Source organism: Geotrypetes seraphini, chromosome 3 (assembly GCF_902459505.1).
Source record: "Geotrypetes seraphini chromosome 3, aGeoSer1.1, whole genome shotgun sequence".
Lineage (NCBI taxonomy): Eukaryota > Metazoa > Chordata > Amphibia > Gymnophiona > Dermophiidae > Geotrypetes > Geotrypetes seraphini.
Genome location: NC_047086.1, coordinates 203836006 through 203849507, shown reverse-complemented (window position 1 = coordinate 203849507; position 13502 = coordinate 203836006). Strand labels below are relative to the sequence as shown.

Below are 13502 nucleotides of genomic sequence, written 5' to 3'. Positions count from 1 at the left end.
CGTGGGAGTCCCGTGGGTCAGGGGGGCATCCCCGTGGGAGTCCCGTGGGTCAGGGGGCATCCCCGTGGGAGTCCCGTGGGCCAGGGGGGGAACCCCGCGGGACCCCCGCGATCCCCGTTCCCGTGCAGACCTCTACTTGGAATACAAGGAACGACTTAAGAGACAAAATAGAGCAAGAAAAACAATTATTTACAATGTCCAATGTGACACGGACAAGAGGACATGGACTGAAGCTAAGGGGGGGACAAGTCCAGGACAAATAACAGGAAGTTCTGTTTCACGCAACGAGTGGTGGACACCTGGAATGCTCTCCCAGAGGAGGTTATTGTGGATTCCACCGTTCTAGGATTTAAAACAAACTAGATGCACATCTCCTTATGAGAGGCATAGAGGGGTATGGATAATTTAATTTACACCAGGTGTACACCTGGCAGAGCCTCTGCATGTGCGTATCGCCGGACTTGATGGACCAAAGTCTGATCCGGTGATGGCAGTTCTTATGTTCTTAAGCAATTTGGCCTTTTCTTTATCAGCTTCTACATATTCTTTCCCTTCACCTTTGAGCCTCACAATGCCACTTTTGCACTTCTTCCTATCACTAATATATCTAAAAAATGTCTTGTCTCCCCGTTTTACCGCCAGACTCAGAATTAAGTTTGGTTGTATATGTTATAAAATCTTACATCCAAGTTTTATTTAAAAATTTGATAAAAACGCTTGTACAGTTTCACCTGATTATCTTGTGGATCACAACGCCCAAGATGAAATTGTAATTTGTTTGCTTTTCCATCGGTAAAGGATCATTTATACAAGAGCTATTTTCAGTGACTCCTGTCTTTTCAGGCAGCTTTTTGTGATAAAAGTTTGTAAATCTATTAGCTCTGTCTCTTACCAGCAATTCAGTAAATTATTGAAAACCTACTTATTTAAGAAATTTTTGTAATTTCTAGGTCATTTGTTTTTATTGTCACTGTTTCAATTTTCTTTTGTAAATCACATAGAATTCCTAAGGTACTGCGGTGCCCGGTATATAAATACATTTTTATGTTATGTTTATGTTATAGGCTGCAGGGAAAAGCAGGGCTGAAGGTTGGTATCTCATAACCTATTGGTCCTGTCTTCTCTGCAGCTTATTGGCTGTCTGGTCCTGTCTTCTCTGCAGCTTATTGGCTGTCTGAGGAATAACCTAACAGCACAGAAGTAGGAATACCCTAACAACTGAGGCATACCCTAACAGATACAGTGTAGGTAAGGGGTTGTCAGGGGAATAGAGGCTGAAGGAAGAGATATGAAATTTAAAAGCGAGAATAGAGCTGACGTGAACAAAAGCAGGGGGAGGCATGGATAGTGATACAAAGATAACTGCAGCCCATTGGTCAGACATTCATAAGGAAGCTTAGCCATCTAATAGGCTGCAGGGAACAGCAGAACTTAAGGCTGATACAGTGAAACCTTGGATTGTGAATTTGTGAGTAACTTGGTGTGCGAGTATTTCGCAAGATGAGCAAAACATTTTATTAAATTTTAACTTGATAAAGGAGCGAGGTCTTGCAATACGAGTACTTACAGTATATGCGCACATCATCACAACTGAGCCGATGGTTCTTGTACTTGTAGGGATGGGACACAGCGAACACACACACAGGATACGAGTTGGGAAGGAGGCGTTGCCAGTGGCTAGCTCCGAGCCCCTTTTATTATGCTTCTATGCTCATGACATCATAGTAACTCCCTCGATTACATGTCTAATGATTGGTGGATACAAAGTCACATGCATTTTACATTGTGTCATCCTCAACTCTGCACGTAGGCAATGCCTGATTAACATATAGACAAAACCTGAGTCTCTGCAGGTATCCAAGGCCTGTCAGCTGATGTCCTTTCCAAATAAGGACTAGTTAAATTAAGATAAGGATGAATTTGTGACAGGTAAGGGGGAGAGAGGGAATGATTCAGCATTCTTTCACAGGGGCTATGAAATCAGTGTGCTGATCTCACCCTGATTCAGAATGGTGTCCCTTCAGGTTCTTTTGTATTTTTGGGTTGTGGAACGAATCGTCTGAGTTTGATGCAGGGATAAATTTGTCCCTGTGGGATCTATATCTATTCCTATCCCATCACTTCAAGTTCTTTCCCAGTCCCTGTCAGCTCTGTCCTCATCTGCAGAAGCCTCAAACACTTTAAAATCATGTGTTCAGGCTTGTGCAGATGAGAGGACAGAGCTGGCAGGGATGGGGCAGAGAAAGAATTCATGGGGGGGGGCAGGATGGAGATAGATCCCGCGAGGACAGGGACAAATTTGGCCCCTTGTCATTCTATACTTATAGCCTATTGGCTTTGTCTTCACTGCAGCTTACTGATAATCACTAACCCCACTTTCCCCAGAGAAGCTCGATCTTCCAAGTACTTAATACCGTATGCATTTAGTTGTAATAATTAATTGCATCACATCACCACTAAGGATTCTGCAATAGGAATAATCACTTTTCCCATTCCATGCCCCATCTAATCCCGGCTCAGCTGTGCATTTTTTTTTAGTAAATCACATGTCCCAATTCTAATTTTTGGACTTGGTAGCAAGAGATACTTGCGTCTCCGCTTGTTTAAAAAGTGGCTTATAAAATTTAAATATAAAGAGAGAAAGACTTGCAGTTTTAACCACATCCCTACTCTCGAGCTGCTCAGCCGACTGCAATCGATTAGCATGCTTGAATTTTGTTGGGAACTGGAAGCCACGCCTTGATTTTCAGGCGGCGGCTGCACTTTGCTCTCCCATCCTCTCCCCTCTTCACCAGGCCCAGCTCATTGGCTCGCCGGGCTCCCAGTTGAACCAATCAGCGAACAGCAGCAGTAGCTTAATGGGTAGCACAGGGCAGACTGATCCGGGCAGGGTAGAGTTCTCGGGGCTGGGAGCAGCGCGCGCTGGCTGTGTGATTCTCTGCATTTTCTGCGGCAGGTAAGTCTTGACGTTTCTGCACCCCTTCGATCCTATGTTTACATTTTCTTCTGGTCGGAGACCGCCACAAAAAGAAGAGATGGGGCAGCGGCTCGGTGCTTCTCAACCACATGTGACAGAGTCCCGGAACTTTTAAGCGAAAAAAAAGAAGGGGGAAACAACTTTATTGTTGGTCCTGTAAGCATCATCCTCGTTCCAGCTAAAGAGGAGAAAAAAAGTGAGGCCAATAATGTAGAAGGATAACTAACATTGATGAATCTCTCTCCATTGATGTCCTCACTTTTTTCTCCCCCTTGTTTAGTTCCATGAGGCGGATATCTCCTTATTCTTTATCACTCTCCTATCCAGAGATAAAAGATTGCCGTTCAACCGTCGATTCCTGCCTAGCACCACTATCCAAAATGCTTCCCAGATTTAGGGAGTAGATTAATAATTGCTAATATATGCTTCCTCCGAGGAAAGGATGAACCTGGGATCTCCTTGATTCCTGAGATATGCCACTGAGAATGCCACAATGCCACATGCTGGTACCTCAGAATGCAGAGCTCTCTCTCTCTGCACAATTTAGAGCAGCAGTACTGGTTGGTTTCTTCAGTTGGTCATCTTATATTGGTTCTTTGGATCTCCTTTCCTTTTTATCTTAACATAAAGTATTAAGAATAGCCATACTGGCTCAGCTGCATGGTCTGTCCAGCCCAGTATCTGCTTCCAACAGTTGCCAATCAGATACCTGGCAGTAGAGAAAGACATGGGGACAAATTTTTCCCTGTCACGGCAGGAACTCAATTTCCCTATCCCATCCTTGTAAGCTCTACCTTAACCGCATAAGCCTCAAACTCTTATGATTTTAAAGAGTTTGAGGTTTGTGCAGATGAGGATGAGGCTTGCAGGAATGGGGCAGGGGCAGGAAAAGAACTCGCCGGGATGTCATTCTCTACCTGGCAGGAATCCCAAGTACCCTAATAGCAAGATTCCAAGCTACCAGTCCTAGGAATAAGGTCCCTGCCTCACCCTCTTCTGGGATACACCTGTTCACCGCATGTCCCTTTCCCTATTTGCCGTTGTGACTTGGTTACTTTTCCTTTCACATGTAAAAAAAAACCAACAAAAAAAACCAACCACAAAGTCACTTGGTGAGGAGTACCGGCTTTCCACAGCGGTTTTCATCCTCAAGAGCTTGAGCTCCCTTGCTTCTGCCAGCATATGTTCCCGCTCCTTCGGTTGCCCTTCGTTGTTGATGTCGGGTGAGTGTTTCTTTCCTTTCGCGGGGTCCGGTTTTCGGTGCAGTAGCGTTTTGGGCTCCTGCAGGTGCTGGCAAGGGGCTTGGTTGAGCGGTCTGACCCAGCTCCGCCGTAATTCAGGCGCTCAGACGGGCTGTCTTCGCTCCTCTATAGAGAGCTCCGGCGGGAGAGGTATGTGGACTTTTCCCGCACGGGTGAGCGGCGGCCGCTTTTTCCCTTAGGTGTTGGCAGTCATTTTGGTTTGCCTGCAACGGCCGCATGGAGCACGTTTGGTCCGCTGTTCACTGAGGTGTTCAGGCAGCTTTCCGATATAGTGTTCCTGCCGGGTTGCTGTGGCAGTTCGCCTTTCTCGGCGTACTCGATGTTTAGTAGTCGGGACGCTGGATCGGGTGCTCTAGGGAGCCGACGGTCTTCAAGTCTTCTCTGCTGGTAGTTCGTCTTCGGCGCGCTGCAGTGGTGGTTGTGCCTATTCACCCTGAACACGCCGCATAGTTTTCCTGTCATATAGCTGGTTTTCTTCCTCGGTGGGTAATTGCTTCCACTGTTTATACCCTCCCTGTATTTTATACCAGGATGGAAGTTTGATTTTGACTTTTATTATTCTTCTTCACTGTTTTGAAAGCGAGGGTGATATATTTCCTTATCCCAGGACAAGCAGGCAGCATATTCTCACATGTGGGTGACGTCATCCATGGAGCCCCGATGCGGACAGCTTTTCAAGCAAACTTGATTGAAGATTTCAAGTTTGCTAGTGCTGCACCACGCATGTGTGTGCCTTCCTGATCCACTAGAGGGCGCATCCCCTCCTCATGGTCTTCAGTTCTTAGTTTTCCGAGGAGCCAGAAAGCCCTGTCTCTTTTCTCTGCGTTCTTATAAGTGCCTTTCTAGCACCGCAGCTTCTTTATTTTGTTAGGGAGTCGCTGTGCGTTTGTTGATTGATCTTGTATTTCTTTGTTTCAAAAAAAAAAAAAAAAAAAGGACTTTTTATTGTGTTTCTGCTGGTTCCACTGGCAGGCCCTTCTTGGGCCTCAGCCATGCGGCTAGGCCTCATTTGGCTGCAGCTGTATTTTCTTCTTCCCTGGCCTCTCTCTGGGCTCACCTCGTGTGAGCAGGATGGCCGGGACCCTTTTTCCTTCGTTGGAATCGGACTGAGTAGCTTCGATCCCCGGTAAGTCTTCTTTCTTTCTTTCTGTTCTTCTAGCTGCGTTACCTCGGTAATGCCACCGGCTGAGTCTCAGGCATTCCAGGCATCGAGTGCAGTCGTGCCCGCCTCTACGAGACCTTCGAAGCGTGCCTCCTTTCATGGGAATACTCATCTCGAGGTTGCCCTTTATGGAGCGCATTGCTGCACCTTTATTACCAGTTTCATTGGTACGGTGCCGACTTCTGAACCTCGATGTGCCTCGACGTCGACTGGAGCTTCGTGCCTCGACGTCGACTGAGGCTTCGTGCCTCGACATCAACTGAGGCTTCGTGCCTCGACGTCGACTGAGGCTTCGTGCCTCGCCGTCGACTGGGGCTTCGTGCCTCGCCGTCGACTGGGGCTTCGTGCCTCGCCGTCGACTGGGGCTTCGTGCCTCGCCGTCGACTGGGGCTTCGTGCCTCGCCGTCGACTGAGGCTTCGTGCCTCGACGTCGACTGGGGCTTCGTGCCTCGACGTCGACTGAGGCTTGGTGCCTCGATGTCGACTGGGGCTTCGTGCCTCGACGTCTACTGAGGCTTGGTGCCTCGACGTCGACTGCGGCTTGGTGCCTCGACGTCGACTGCGGCTTGGTGCCTCGACGTCGACTGTGGCTTGGTGCCTCACCGCCGCCTGACCGACCCTGTGCCTCGACGTAGGAGGCGGCTTGGTGCCTTGACATCGTCTAAGGCTTTGTGCTTCGACTTTCTGCCTCGATGTCGACTGGGGCTTGGTGTCTCAATGTCGACTGAGGCTGGGTGTCTCGACATCGACGGATGCTTTGTACCATCGACGTCGGCTGCGGCCGTGTGCTCCGCGTCACTTGACGCTTGTGCTTCGGCGGCGGCTGAGGCTTGTGCCTCGACTGAGGCTGGGGGCCTCATTGTCGGCTGGAGATCTGTGCCTCGTCGTTGCCGAGGCTTCGTGTCTCGCCGTCGACTGGAGCTTTGTGACTTGACGTCGCTTGGGGCTTTGCCCTTTGGTTGGCGGTGGCCTTGTGTCTCGATGTCGACTGTGGCTTGGTGCCGCAACGTCGCTGGGGGCTTTATATCTCGGCAGCGGCTGAGGCTTTGGGCCTCGGCGTCGACTGCAGGTTTGCGCCCCGTTATCGACGGGGGCTTAGTGTCTCGACGTCGTCTGGAGCTCTGTGCCTCGGCGTCTCCGGCTCCTGTTCGAAAGGGTTCCCCGCTTTCTCTTCGGTTCATTCCGGGCAGCCGTGACGGAATCTTGTAGTATGGAGTTTGGTTGCCTGGAGGAGACTCTCTCCCTGCTCCAGCTCTATTGCTCCTGCCATGCGTTATCTCGCATGGCGCAGAGTGTGGCTGAGGATCCGAACCTCCAGGATCATCTCGCCACTTTTACTTGCGTGAGTTCTGCGCTTCTTGAGGCCTCTCTTGCGGTAGCCACTAACCGCCTCTCAGAACGCGACCGGTCTTTCGCCTATCGGGACGCCTTCAGCTGAATCCCGTCTGTCTTGGTGGTTTGGACTCCTTCTCCGGAGGGGCCCTCTGGATACCTTTCTTGTGTTCTCGGCCTCCTTCGCAGCAGCCGTAATAGCTGCAGCAGCGCCGGGTTATGGTCCAGTCACCGGCTTCGGCGACTCCTGGCCATCTTTTTGACTATTCTCGCATAGCCTCCAGGCTGCTCTCCTTCTGGGATTCCTCCCCTCCCTTCGGGAGGGGTGTCTCCGTGTCTACGCACCGGGAATATAGCCTCGCTTCTGTCGGTTGGGCATTCCCATCCTCCCATCTGCGTCTGGTCCAGGCCCTTCGTGACCTGCACTAGTTCTAGTCCGGGAGTGGTTCAGACTCTGCCCTCCCCAGTCTCGGGAGTCCGTCGGGGCGGACCTGGACCCAGTTTGTCTGCGCTCCTTCTTGTCTCGGCCTCAGGGGGTGGCCCTTGTTTGTTTATGCCGGAAGGTGGCCCCTCTGGCCTCGGTCCGCCTCCGGTCTTTTCTGCCTCGGCAGGCCGCCTGTCTGCGCTTGAGTCAGCTGGTGTCTCCGCAGTCTTCGGCCTCGGCCGAGCTGATGCTGATCCTTTTGGGATCATGGGTCTCCACGGTTCATGTCCCGATGTTCGCCTGGTTTCATCTTCGTGTTCCCCGCTGGACCCGAGCATCTCAGTGGTGGCAGGATCGGGATCCCGCTTCCAAGCACATTGTGGTGCCTCCCTCCTTGACACGCTTGTTTCGTTGGTGTGCCACCTCTTCGTATCCCCGCATCAGAAGGTTCTGCCGATGGACTCCTCGGCATAGGCTTAGGGGTGCGCCTCGACGGCCTTCGGACTCAGGGTCTTTGGTCGGGTGCGGGCCGTCGCAGCCGCATCAATCTGCTGGAGCTCCGGGCCATTTATAATGCCGGGGTGGATTTTCGTTATTGGTTGCAAGATTGCGGGGTACTGGTGCGTCCCGACATCCCGGTGGCGATGTATTCTGTGACCAAGCCAGGGTGTACAGGTTCCCTGTTACTTTGCAGGGGAGCCCTTCGTCATTGGCAGGGGGCGTTACACCACTACTTATTTCTTTGGGCGGTGTATTTCCGGGGCGAGCAGCATTGTCTGGTGGACACGTTGAGTCGCCCTTCTCGGCCGCATGAATGGTCGCTCCATTCTCAGACTCTGCGGCATGTGGTTGTTCGGTGGGGAACCCCACAGGTAGTTCTGTTCGCTTCGCCCCTCACTCACTGGTTGCCTCGATATTGCTCGAGGATGTTCTCCCGGGTTCGCAGGTGGATGCTTTCCTTCTCGATTGGATGGGCAGGTTCCTCTATGCGTTCCCTCCCTTTACTCTGATTCTCAGATCTTTGATGCACCTCCTGTCGGACTGCGCCACCATGATCTTGCTGGCTTCTCTGTGGCCCTGACAGCTGTGGTTCTCCCTGCTCCTTCAGCGTGTCAGGGAGCCTCTGCTTCTACCTATGTTCCCTTCTCTGCTGTCTCAGTGTTGAGGTTTCTGTTGCCTCCCAATCTGCAGTCTCTACACTTATCAGCTTGGTTCCTCGCAACGTGCCTCCCTCCTTCTGTTTCTCTCAGTCGGTGGGGATATTCTCGAGGCTTCTCGTATGGGCTCCACTCGGCAATGCTTTTCCCAGAAATGCTCCTGATTTGCTGCGTGGTGTGCTGAGCACTGCATGGATCCACTCTCTGCCTCCTTCCCTTCAGTGCTGGATTTTCTGTTCCACTTGTCTCGGTCTGGTCTCAAATCGACATCTATCCGAGTCCACCTCTGTGCGATTGCTGCCTTTCCTTGGCCGCTGGATGGGAAGCTGCTCTCCGTCCATCCGACGGTTTCCCGCTTTCTGAAGGGTCTCTTCAATGTTCATCCTCCGCTCAAGCCCCCTCCGGTGGTTTGGGATCTTAGGGTGGTCCTGGCTCAATTGGTGAAACCTCCGTTTGAACCCATTGATAACGCTCTTTTGATCTGTGTCACCTGGCGGGTGGTATTCCTGGTTGGTCTCATGTCTGTTCGTAGAGTCCGTGAGCTGCAACCTCTGGTTGCGGACCCGTCTTCTGCTGTATTTTATCAGGACGCAGTGGTCCTGCGTACTCATTACAAGTTCTTGCCCAAGAAGGTTTCGGACTTTCATCTCAATCGTTCCATTGTTCTTCCGGTCTTTTTTCCGAAGCCCCACTCTCATCCTGGCGTGGTGGCGCTTCATACGATTGACTGTAAGAGGGCGTTGGCTTTTTATCTTCAACGCACTCAGTCTCATCGGACGGTTCCTCAATTGTTTTTGTCCTTCGACCCTACTCGGGTGGGACGCCCTGTTTCCCAGCGCACCTCGTCCAACTGGTTGGCTTCTGGTTTGCTACGCTCAGGCTGGTCTCGCGCTGCATGGTCGAGTCCCGGGACATAGAGTCCGAGCGATGGCGGCTTCTGTAGCTTTTCTCAGGTCAACGCCTATCGAGGAGATTTGCAAGGCTGCCACTTGGTCTTCGGTTCATTCTTTCACCTCCCACTACTGTCTGGATACTCTGTCCAGGAGCGACGGCCGGTTTGGCCAGTCGGTTTTGCGTAATCTGTTTTCTTGAATTGCCAACTTCCCTCCGTCCCTTTTTGGTTAGCTTGGAGGTCACCCACATGTGAGAATATGCTGCCTGCTTGTCCTGGGATAAAGCACAGTTACTTACCGTAACAGGTGTTATCCAGGGACAGCAGGCAGATATTCTCACAACCCACCCGCCTCTCCAAGGTTGGCTTCTTTGCTAGCTATCTAAACTGAAGACCATGAGGAGGGGATGCGCCCTCTAGTGGATCAGGAAGGCACGCACATGCGTGGTGCAGCACTAGCAAACTTGAAATCTTCAATCAAGTTTGCTTGAAAAGCTGTCCGCATCGGGGCTCCATGGATGACATCACCCACATGTGAGAATATCTGCCTGCTGTCCCTGGATAACACCTCTTACGGTAAGTAACTGTGCTTTTCTCCTGTGGGGGTCAGGTGCCGTTTCCAAGTCTCTGTGTGTGGGTTCACCGGTGGCTGGGGATATTTCTTTGTGGGCATGGCCTCCTGCGTGTTCTGCCCTTTTGCTGCGCCGCTCCACTCCTTTTTGGTGGTGGGCTGTGTGAGCCTGTGGCTGATTTTTTATGGTAATGTGGGTATCATAGTATGGTCAGGGACCTGCTATAATGCAGGTCTTATGGGAAGATCTTTGCCTGGTCTGGCCTTGGTTGGCCCGCTTTCTATTGGTTTTGGCGGTTGAAGTGGGCTGATAGCAGTAAGTGGCTGAGTTGTCCTGGTGTGGGGTGCATTAGTAGGGGCGCCATTTGGTGTAGGTTACGGTGCCCGGGACCGCAGTGCCGTGTCTTTCCGCTAAATGTGTTGCGGTGCTCGGTTTGCTGGTTTGCCTTTTTCTGTTAACATGGTCATTGGGTCGGTTTCCACCTGTGGTTGCTATATTTCAGGGCTTTCTACCTAGCGCATCTCTGGCTGCTTCTGGGGACATGGCTATTTCACTGTCCTTGCGGTTGTTGGCAGGGCTGCCTTGTTCAAGTGCGGGGTATATGGCTTCCTCTTACTGGCGCAACACTTGTCGCTTGACGCGGGCGAGGCTGCTTGTGCCTATGCTATGGGTTGGGCCTTCTCTTTGGTGTTTGTTGCTTGTGGCACTGTTAGGGGGGTCCTATGTTTTTCCTCTTTTCTTTCAGTCGCGTAGTCCTTGGGGAATGTGGAAGCCTTTGTCCACATTTATTTGGGGCACGCTGAGGTCCTGTTTCTGCAGTTGCGCCCGCTTAGATTCTGTTTTACGTTGTGGGAGCTCGCATTTCATATCTATGGCTCTCGGCGCCTTGCCGTATACTCTCCCCTTTAGTCTTTTTCACATGATTGACGGTGTCTCATTTGCCTATGGGCTTCTTTATGTTTCTAGCCTATTTTCCTTTGGGTCTTGGGGTGGTGCACGAGATGTCCCTGTGTGCTGGTTTCATGTTCTCTATTTTTAGCATTTCACCCTTTCTCTGGAGGCTTCTATATGGACTTTTGGGTTCTAGAACCTTTTCAGGCTAGCCTATCAGCTTGTCATAGCTATATCACGGCCTCCAGCTGTAGACATGCTAGTATACCGAAGTCGCCTAACTGAATGGGCGGTTGATCTGGCCGCCTGGCACAGGAGGGGTGACTCCGTGGCGAGACTAGACCCTGTCATCATGGGAGAGGGGACATTGAAGGTACCTGTTTCAGTGTACCCTCGTACAACTCTATGCCTCGTTTGCATGTTGCCCCAACGATTTCAACTTCTTTGCTGGGCGCCGCTAGGCTTTGGGGTGTTCTGTCTCCCTCCTCTTCCTTATGATACAAAAAAAAATAAAAAAATATATATATATATATATATACAGTGGTATCTTGGATTACGAGCATAATCCGTTCCAGGAGCATGCTCGTTTATCAAAGCGAGTTTTCCCATAGGAAATAATGGAAACTCGCTTTGATACGTTCCCACTCCCCCACCCTCCCCGAGGCCAGGGCGCTGCTCCCCCCCCCCCGCTCGCAAAGTCGTCCCCCCCACGTGATTCGGCACCCCCCGTGAGAACAGGCACCCCCCGCCCGACCAACTTTAACTCACCCCCCCCGTCTGGCACGAGAACCACTCCCCCTGGCTCGCAAAGGCCCCCCCCCGCTCGAATCGGCACCCCCCCGCGAGAACAGGAACCCCCGCCCGACAAACTTTAACTCACCTCCCCTTTGGCACCGGCATGCAGCCCACAAGTGCCGGTGCCGGTGCCGCTTGAAGATCTTCTTCTTCCCAGTCTCTGCCGGCTTTGAGCATGCATCTGCGCATGCTCAAGCCCTTCTTTTTTTTTGTCTTTTTTATTTATTTATTTATTTATAAGTTTTCACATTATTTAACAAGCATATCATCTTGTACAGAAAGTGTAATTAAGATAACATAATATTAAAATTACTTTCCATCCAGAAAATAAATCAAATTATAATAGGAAATTATTTCTCTACTTAATCACACACTAGTCCTCAAAATTAGGATCCATGATTAAAGAATAGAAGTGATTGAACTGTCAATAATAAACAAGAAAGCTCATTATCTGATGCTGAAATAGAGCTAAATTATTACTTAGACGTAGATATTATTCCATTTCAAGGCGCTTAGTGGAGAGGAAAGCCGTCAAGTGAGCCGGTTCAAAGAACACATATTTTAAAGTACGATACCTCACTACACATTTGCAAGGATATCTGAGGAAAAATAAACCTCCAATTTGAGTCACACCTGGTTTCAATAATAGAAATTCCCTTCTTCTCTTTTGAGTCTCCTAGAGACATCAGGAAAAATTTGGATATGGAAACCCAGGAAGTCTCTGGATCTATTTTTTAAAGAAAAGTTTAAGGATCCAATCTTTGTCTGGAGCCAAAGCCACAGACAATAAGAGAGTGGCTGAGATAGCCACTTCTCTATCTGATTGTTCCAATAAAGCGGAAACGTCCAGGGAACTTTCCTGAGGTTTCCCAACACCTTCTTTCTTCTGAGAATCCTGAGTCTTTGTAGGTAAATAATACACTCTTGACAAATGTGGTAAAGAGTTCTCAGGAATTTTAATTATTTCCAGAAAGTAACGCTTTCACTTGGGGAAATTGACGGAACCCTTGGAAAGTTAATTACCGTATTTTCACTCATATACCGCGCACCCGTGTAAAACGCGCACACGGGTATAGCGCGCGGGAAACTGTAATTTATGTAAAGAAATTTTTATATACCACGCACACCCGTATACCGCGCATGCCGCCCCGATTCTCCCGTCGCCGCCCGACTCTTCTCTGGCCGCCCCGACTCTCCTTTCGCCCGCCCCGACTCTCCTCTGGCTGCCCCGACTCTCCTTTCGCCCTCCCCGACTCTTCTTTCGCCCGCCCCGACTCTTCTTTCGCCCGCCCCGACTCTCCTCTCCCCCTTGAAGTCCTGTCCCCACCCTGAAAGCCTGATGCCCCCCCAACGTCCGATTCACCCCCCCGCAGGACCGCTTGCACCCCCGCCCCGAAGGACCGCTCGCACTTGCACCTGCACCCCCACCCTGAAGGACCGCTCGCACCCCCACAGCCTCCCCACCCTCCCCCCCATCATGGAGAAGCTGCCTACCATTGTCTTGCTGCTTCCTCTGCCGGCGGTCCCGCCCTTCTCTGAGCCCTGCGTCTGCGCTGCTTCCTCTTCCGGCGGTTCCGCCCTTTCTCTGACGTCAGATGCAGATCTTATGAGGAGGCCTGTGCCAACAAAGTTGATACTAGCCACTGAAATATCAGGCTACTAACTGGCACTTCTGAAGACCGAGCAGAGAAAAGAAAAACTTTACATATGATACCTTCCTTTATTCTACAGCACAGAGAAGAGGAGAAGAGCGTCTCAGCAACAATACATCAGATATGAAATGTTTGTCCTGCCAGAGGTGTTGTTATAAAACGAGCACAAGCTAGGATAGCACAGTTACTTACCACATTGAAAGACCAGAAAGAAGAAATAAAAACTTTGAAAGAGGATATTATATTATTGAAATCAGATATGCAAGAAGAAAAGAAGGACATAAATATGATTGGAAGCCATCATGATTTACTTGTAAAGGATAATTTGATTATAAGGAGAAAATTGGAAGTACTTGAAAACAATAGTCGTATTAATAATTTACGCT

At 50.3% G+C, this 13502-nt stretch overlaps 1 protein-coding gene across 1 annotated transcript in view; it reads left to right on the top strand.

The window, feature by feature from the left end:
- Positions 1-2906: 2906 nt before the first annotated feature.
- LOC117357792 (glycoprotein-N-acetylgalactosamine 3-beta-galactosyltransferase 1-B-like) overlaps positions 2907-13502 on the top strand; it is an 83216-nt gene continuing 72620 nt past the window's right edge. Inside the window, exon 1 of the mRNA XM_033938903.1 lies at positions 2907-2956. The gene's annotated coding sequence lies outside the window, so the exon portion shown is untranslated. The remainder of the gene's footprint in view (positions 2957-13502) is intronic.